Below are 7,829 nucleotides of genomic sequence, written 5' to 3' on the forward strand. Positions count from 1 at the left end.
CACCTGCTCCCAGCCCTTGCTAGTGTCTCAATCTTCTATGACGTTCAGACTTTCTCAAAAGCCAGAAAACACCTACAGAAGGGCCATCAGACTCTTCACAGCCATGGTGTCAATGCAGGTGCATGCATAGGGGTGTGTGTGTGTGTGTGTGTTGGGGGTGCTTTGGAAACCAGCCTGAGTGTGCAGCTCTTCTCTGCCCTTGAAGTGAATCTTCAAATTGTTGGTTATCAGAGGGAGGTGTGAGCTTGCTAGCCTGGGAGGAAATAGCTATTAACTCTTCCCATCCGTGCCCAGCCTCACCAGTAATATCTGAAGCATCTGAGTGTAATGGAGGGATTGCCTCTCACTTCTTTTTTTTTTTTTAAGATTTTATTTATTTATTTGACAGATCACAAGTAGGCAGAGAGGCAGGCAGAGAGAGAGGAAGAAGTAGGCTCCCCGCTGAGCAGAGAGCCCAATGCGGGGCTCAATCCCAGGACACTGGGATCATGACCTGAGCCGAAGGCAGAGGCTTTAACCCACTGAGCCACCCAGGCGCCCCTGCCTCTCATTTCTATAACCTCATAAGGAAACAAAAATCTGAATGGGTCAGGTTCCTCCCCACTACCTCCAGAAAAGCCTGTATTCATTTTGTGCCTCTAGCCGACGTCCTGGTGAAATCATTGGAACTCCCAGACCCATAAATGCTGAAGTTCATCTACTTTGGTCTTCGTAGTTATGCGAGCTGATAAATTCCACCCCACCACCACTTTTTTTGCCTAGACCAATTTAAGTTAAATTTTTGTCACTCCCAACACAAATCTCCCTAACTGACCAGTCCCCAAAAGAAACTGCACCCCTTTTTTTAGAAATATTAGAAATATTTCTTGAGGGGTGCCTGGGTGGCTCAGTGGGTTAAGCCTCTGCCTTCGGCTCAGGTCATGACCTCAGGGTCCTGGGATCGAATCCCGCATCAGGCTCTCTGCTCAGCGAGGAGCCTGCTTCCCTCTCTCTCTGCCTACTTGTGATCTCTTTCTCTCTGTCTCTCTCTCTGTCAAATAAATAAATAAAACCTTTTAAAAAAGAGAGAAATATGTCTTGAGAATAAGACATCACAGCCCTTAGTAAAAGCCCAAGGTCTAGAGAGAACACTGTCTAATTTTTTTTTTTTCTTGTTTACCACAGCACTTTATTTCTTTCCCACAATGATGCATCGCTGGGCCCAAATGTTCTCTCCTGACGGTAGAAAACCAAAATTTGTCATGTTTTCAAGAACTGAAAATTGCATACGAAACTCCTACATAAATCAAAAGAAGGAATAAATGCACAGGGGTAAAAGCAAACCATTTTTCAACTCAAGGCAATTAACAACCCACAGTATTCTGTCAGGAAAACGTCAGTTAAGAAAGGAAAAGGGACATGGGGCACCTGGCTGCCTTGGTCGGTGGGACATGTGACTCTTGATCTCAGGGTGTAGAGATAACTTAGAAATAAAATCTTTAGGGATGCCTGGGTGACTCCGTTGGTTAAGTGTCTGCCTTTGGGTTGGGTCGTGATCCCTGGGTCCTGGGATCGAATCCTGCATTGGGCTCCCTGCTCAGTGGAGAATCTGCTTCTCCCTCTGCCTGCCGCTTCTCCTGCTTTGCACACACTCTCTCTCTCTGACAAATAAATAAATAAAATCTAGGAAGGAAGGAAGGAAGGAAGGAAAATGGGTCCTTGAGGGCAAGACTTCCCCAACCCTGTTAGATGGGCAAGACAAAATGACAACAGGGTACATGATGGCCCCAGTAGACAGCACCATGTTAGCACAGAGGTCACACTTCATGATGGAGTTGAAAGTGGTCTCGAGGATCCCACAGGACTCCATTCCCAGGATAGAGGGCTGGAAGAGCACCTCCGGGCACTGGAATTACTCACTGCCCACGGTGATCACCGCCAGACGGGCATCTCACAGCTCTTCTCTGAGGAAGAGGACGACACAGCGCCAGCCCTCTCCTGCTCCAAGTCCACCGCTACGTAGCACAGCTTCTCCGCAGTGTCACCCAGGAATTCCCGCTCGGCCATGGTGTTGATGCTGACGCCACCCTCTCTGAAGATTCGCATGAAGTTGTCCATCAGGTCTCCGCCAACCAGGTCTAGACACAGGACGGCGAGGGCACGGCGTACCCCTCATAGATGGGCATAGTGTGGGTGACCCCATCACCAGAGTCCATGACAATATCCTGGGGCCGCTGGAGACATACAGGGACAGTACAGCCTGGACGGCCACACACGTGGCAAAAGTGTGGACAGTCTCGAACAAACATGGGCCTAGCAAAGGCAGCAGCTGGTCCCAAGGTCCTACGGTGCATCTGGCACATCTGGGAATGGCAAAGAGACCAGCGCTGGGAGTGGAGGGAGTAACGAGAAATGGGCTCAGTGAGGTATTGTGGGCTCCACAGAGCACAGCCTCCTGGCTAGGACTTTGGCTAACCTTACCTCGAGTATCTTGAGGGCCATTGAGTGTTGAAGGTCAAAGAGGATGTGCTCTCCCTTACTCTAAGGCCTCCGTGTTCCCAGAGCTGGCCACAGGCACCTCTGCTGTTCTCCATTCTCAGCAGGCTGGGTCCCCCCAGGGGGCTTCGCCTCTAAACTACCAATTTTCAATAATCCCAGTGATTTCCCTGTGTTACCCTATTGGGGGAGGGAGGTGAATAGCTTCCTCCTTCCTCTACACTTTCGGGGCACCTGGGCGGTTCCATTGGTTAAGCATCCAACTCTTGGTTTTGGCTGGGGTCATGGTGCCAGGGTCTTGGGATCGAGTCCCCCCATGAGCTCCCTGCTCAAGAGGGTGTCTGCTTCTCTCTCCCTCGGCCCCTCCTCTCTGCTCCTTCTCTCTCTCAAATAAATAAAAATTTATATAAAAAAATAAAGCGTACAATTCAACAACTTTTATTGTATTCACAGATACATGCGAACATCATCATAGACGATTTGGGGACATTTTCATCACCTCAAAGAAACCCCATGCCTCTTTGCCATTATCCCATACCTCCCGTCACCAGCCCTAGGCAACCACTGATCTCTCTACCTCCACAGATTTGACTATTCTGAATATTTCATATAAATTGGGGTCATATGTGTATAACCTTTTGTGCCTGGCTTCTTTCATTGAGCACACTGTTTTCAATCCATCCATGTTGTAGCGTGGACGAGAAAGTCATCCCTTCTTAGAGCCAAGTGATATTCCATTGTGTGGACATACTACATTTTGTGTATCCATTCACCCACTGTAGAATTACTTCCATCTTCAGGCTATTATGAATAATAGCACTATGGGGCGCCTGGGTGGCTCAGTGGGTTAAAGCCTCTGCCTTCGGCTCAAGTCATGGTCCCAGGGTCCTGGGATCGAGCCCCGTATCAGGCTCTCTGCTCAGTGGGGAGCCTGCTTCCTCCTCTCTCTCTGCCTGCCTCTCTGCCTACTTGTGATCTCTGTCTGTCAAATAAATAAAACCTTTAAAAAACCATATATATCTTTAAAAAATAATAATAATAACATTATGAACATTCATGCACAAGTGTTTGCGAGGACATGCATCTTCATCTCTCTTGCGTATATACCTAGGAGTGGAATGGGTGGGTCATATAGGTCATAAGTTCAATCATTTGAGGAATTTGTCATTTATCTTTTTTTTTAAGATTTTATCTACTTATTTGATAGACAGAGATCACAAGTAGGCAGAGAGGCAGGCAGAGAGAAATGGGGAAGCAGGTTCCTGCTGAGCAGAGAGCCCAATGAGGGGCTCAATCCCAGAACCCTGGGACCATGACCTGAGCCGAAAGCAGAGGCTTAACCCACTGAGCCACCGAGGTGCCCCTCATTTATCCTTTTAAATGGTCATTTTATAATCCACTGAGTTTAATATTTTTTTAGATTTAGATTTTTTTAGATTTTTTTTAGATTTAGATTTTTTAGATTTTTTTCATTTGAGAGAGAGAAAACATGAATGGGGGAGGGGCAGAGAGAGAATGGGGCTCGATCACAGGACCCTGAGGTCATGACCTGAGCTGAAGGCAGATACCTAATCCACTGAGCCACCCAGGTGCCCCTGGATTTAATATTCTTAATATAATTATTTTCTAATTTGATATAGAGTGCCTAGACTTCTTTTTTTTTTTTTAAGATTTTCTTTATTTATTTGAGACAGAAAGAATGAGAGAGAGCATGAGAGGGGAGAAGGTCAGTGGGAGAAACAGCCTCCCCATGGAGCTGGGAGCCCAATGCAGGACTCAATCCCAGGACGCCAGGGTCATGACCTGAGCTGATGGCAATCACCTAACCAACTGAGCCATCCAGGCGCCTCTAGACTTCTTTTTTGTTAATTTACATGATGGGGCTGTTCGGAAGAGCACGCAACTCTTGATCTCAGGGCCATGAGTTCGAGCCCCATGTTGGGTGCAGAGATAACTAAAAAAAAATAAATAAACTTTAAAAAACATAATGCTGCTGTAAAATCTTTACATGTCGGCTTTTTGTCCTTTGTGAGTTCTTCAACCTCCACCCTATAGAATTGGGGGCCAGACCATCCTTTGTCAGGATCAAGGGAGCTGTCCTGTGTACTTCAGGATATTAGCAGGGTCCCTGGTCTCCGCCCACAACACCCCAGTGCGTCCCCCTCACCAAAATTATGAAGTGTCTCCAGACGTTGCCCGATGTCCTCCGGGGAAAAACTGTACTTGGTTTCTTTAGCTATTTCACTCGGGACACATACGTGAGAAAGAGTCACTGAATTGAAGGCACAAGCGTATTCAGGGGTCTCAATGCGGATGAGTGGACGCCCCCCCAGCAGGGCTCTAGCCACTGACATTCTTTGTCCCAAGGGTCAGGTGAGTGGAGTCAGGGAGGCTCACCGAAGCGATGGGTGTGTCTGCAAAAGAGGGGCCTTTACATGCAGGGAAAGGATGGCTTCCTACTGCCGCTTGCACACCCACAGGGGGCGCTGTTCACACCGCAGTCCCTGGGGAGGGCTGCACAGGTGCACCAGCAGGCAGACACTGTGCTCTTCCTAGTACCATGCGAACGTGAACACAGCAGCCTCTGAGTCAGTGGGGTCACTCTGAAGGACAAGCTCCTAGTGGTTTGGATCCTGCAGGCTCTGAAAATGGCAAAGGGGAGAGAGGGAGGGAAGGAACAGAAAACAGAGAAAGGGCACAGGAAGAGAGGGAGGGAGCCGCCCAAGCCCAGAGGGTCACACTCATGAATGGCTTGGAGTGGGGGACACACGTGAGGCCGATCTCATGAATGGCCGCCCCAGAACATCCACATGAGGGCTATTAATAGAGCTGTTGAAGGAGAGGACACTCTGTGCTCGGGGAGGGTCAGGCAGGAGCAGGGCCGGCTCTGTGGGACGTGGCTCCGTGACTTTCCCACCATGGGAAGTGGGGGAGGTGCTGGCACGGTGCCAAAGGCTTCTGGTTGGCTTTTTGCCCTTGACATTCCTCCCCAGTGAAGGGGGCCATCCCCAGGTGGGCTTAGAGTTCCAGGCCCTTAGAAGCTAGCTGCATATTCCTGGACATGTTTGGGGACCTGTCCCCGTGGGTGGAGCCATGTTCCCTCATTTAAAAGGGAATGATGTGTGGGACTGGAAAGTCAGACAGGGACATCATTCTGGGTTAAATAGTGTCCTCCTCCCAAAATTCATGTCCACCCAAAAGCTCAGAATACGACTTTATTTGGAAATAGGATCTTTGCAGTTGTAATTAGTTCCGATGAGATCATATTGGAATAGGGTGGACCCAAATTCCAACATGACTGGTCTCCTTATAAGAAGAGAAGAGACACAGATACAGACAAAGGGCAGAGCTAGGAGCAGTGTGTCTACAAGCCAAGGGTTTCTAGCAGCCACCAGAAGCTGGAAGAGGCAAGGAGAGATCCTCCCCTAGAGCCTTCAGAGAGAGCACAGCCCTGCCAACACCTTGATCTCAGACTTACAGCTTCCAGAATTGGGAGAGAATCAATTTCTGTTGTTCTAAGGCGCCCGGTTTGCAGTGCTGTGTTGTGGCAGCCCAGGAAGAAGCCACAGGAATCTTGTACTTACAGGGGTCTTTGGTCTGGGATTCTGTGTCCATGGGTTTATGCCGACAGCTCGGGGAGACTTAGCCTTTAATGGGCAACACTGTAGAGCAAGGTAGGGTTCGGTTTCTAGGGGTCAGCCTGCCAGTACTCCTGTCCCACCTCTCACCAATGTGGCAGATGGCCATGAGATCTCCCATGCGACATGCTCCTCCCATGATTGGACTTGAACTGTCCTTCCCATCGAAATGGGGTCCACATTCCCTCCTCTCGATTCTGGGCAGGATCGAGATTATGACAGAAGGAACATTGACTTTGTAGGCAGGGTCATGGACGGTGAAGCAGCTTCTGCTTTGCTCACCAGGACACCCGTGCTGGAGGACAGAGAGCCGTGAAGAAGCCCCACCTAACCCACCTGGAGAAACCCTGAAGCCTTGTGGAGAGAAATGCCTGGTCAGCTCTACCCATTCCAGCTCTAGCCACCGTCCACAGCGGCATCAAAGACTCTGAACTGAAACCACGCAAGCCCTTCCCAAACTCTCGACCCACAGAAACCATAAGAGAGAATAAAACGATTGGTGTTGCTTAAGCCAATAAGTTTGGGACAATTTGTTACGCAGCGACTGACAACCAAATGCTAGCTGTGTGCTTGGACAAGCTATTTTAGTTTCTGCCTTGTCTGTAATAACAGCACCTACCTCATGGGGTGCTTGAAAGACTAAATGAAATAACATATGTAAGGGGCATCTGCCTTTGGCTCAGGTCGTGATCCTGGGGTCCTGGGATCAAGTCCCATGTCGGGATCCCTGCTCAGCAAAGGATCTTCTCCCTCTGTCCCTCCCCCTGCTTGTGTTCTCTCTCACTCTCTCTCTCTCAAATAAAATATAAAAATAAAAAAATTTTAAACAATCACTTTACATGAATCTTGGTATTTACTAACTTAAGTACTCAAGGACTTGGTTTGAAGAGTCCAACAGACTGAAAGTATAACTCCTTGAATCTTTATCTTTTCCACTTAAAAAAAGTTGTATAGAAGTGTTTTGCCATTCTCTGAATGACTAAATCCTGAAGGTTTATTTTATAACTGTGAATTTATCTACACTTGTGTCATGTTTAAGTGTCCGTACATATATATAAAGGCAAAGGAAGCATATAATATATGAAACCCACTTTTTCTTATGAGAATAGAATAAGCAAAGTATGATTGCTTCTTTTTTTTTTTAAGATTTTATTTATTTATTTGACAGAGAGAAATCACAAGTAGATGGAGAAGCAGGCAGAGAGAGAGAGAGAGAGAGGGAAGCAGGCTCCCTGCTGAGCAGAGTGCCCGATGCGGGACTCGATCCCAGGACCCTGAGATCATGACCTGAGCCGAAGGCAGCGGCTTTTTTTTTTTTTTTAAGATTTTATTTATTTATTTGACAGAGAGAAATTACAAGTACACTGAGAGGCAGGCAGAGAGAGAGAGAAGGAAGCAGGCTCCCTGCTGAGCAGAGAGCCCGATGCGGGACTCAATCCCAGGACCCTGAGATCATGACCTGAGCCAAAGGCAGCGGCTTAACCCACTGAGCCACCCAGCGCCCCAGTATGATCGCTTCTTACGAAAGAAACTAAATTCCAGCTCAAGACGGTCAGGTTTTTCTCTGGTGTTGGTACCATGTTTTCAGTTTACAATTTTTGGGGGGATTATTTCTCCCCTTTAAAAAATAAGTTTGAACTACTATTAAGAAAATAATATATGTAAGATGCTTCTTGCAGGACCTGCACAAAACAAATGCTCGATTCAAATGAGCGA

General features: G+C 47.8%; 1 pseudogene; it reads right to left on the bottom strand.

Annotated features, from left to right (window-relative positions):
- Positions 1–44: 44 nt before the first annotated feature.
- Positions 45–2,481, bottom strand: LOC101686786 (annotated as a pseudogene).
- Positions 2,482–7,829: the final 5,348 nt, after the last annotated feature.

Source organism: Mustela putorius, unplaced genomic scaffold (genome assembly GCF_011764305.1).
Source record: "Mustela putorius furo isolate JIRA1106 unplaced genomic scaffold, ASM1176430v1.1 tig00003853_pilon_pilon_pilon, whole genome shotgun sequence".
Classification (NCBI taxonomy): domain Eukaryota; kingdom Metazoa; phylum Chordata; class Mammalia; order Carnivora; family Mustelidae; genus Mustela; species Mustela putorius.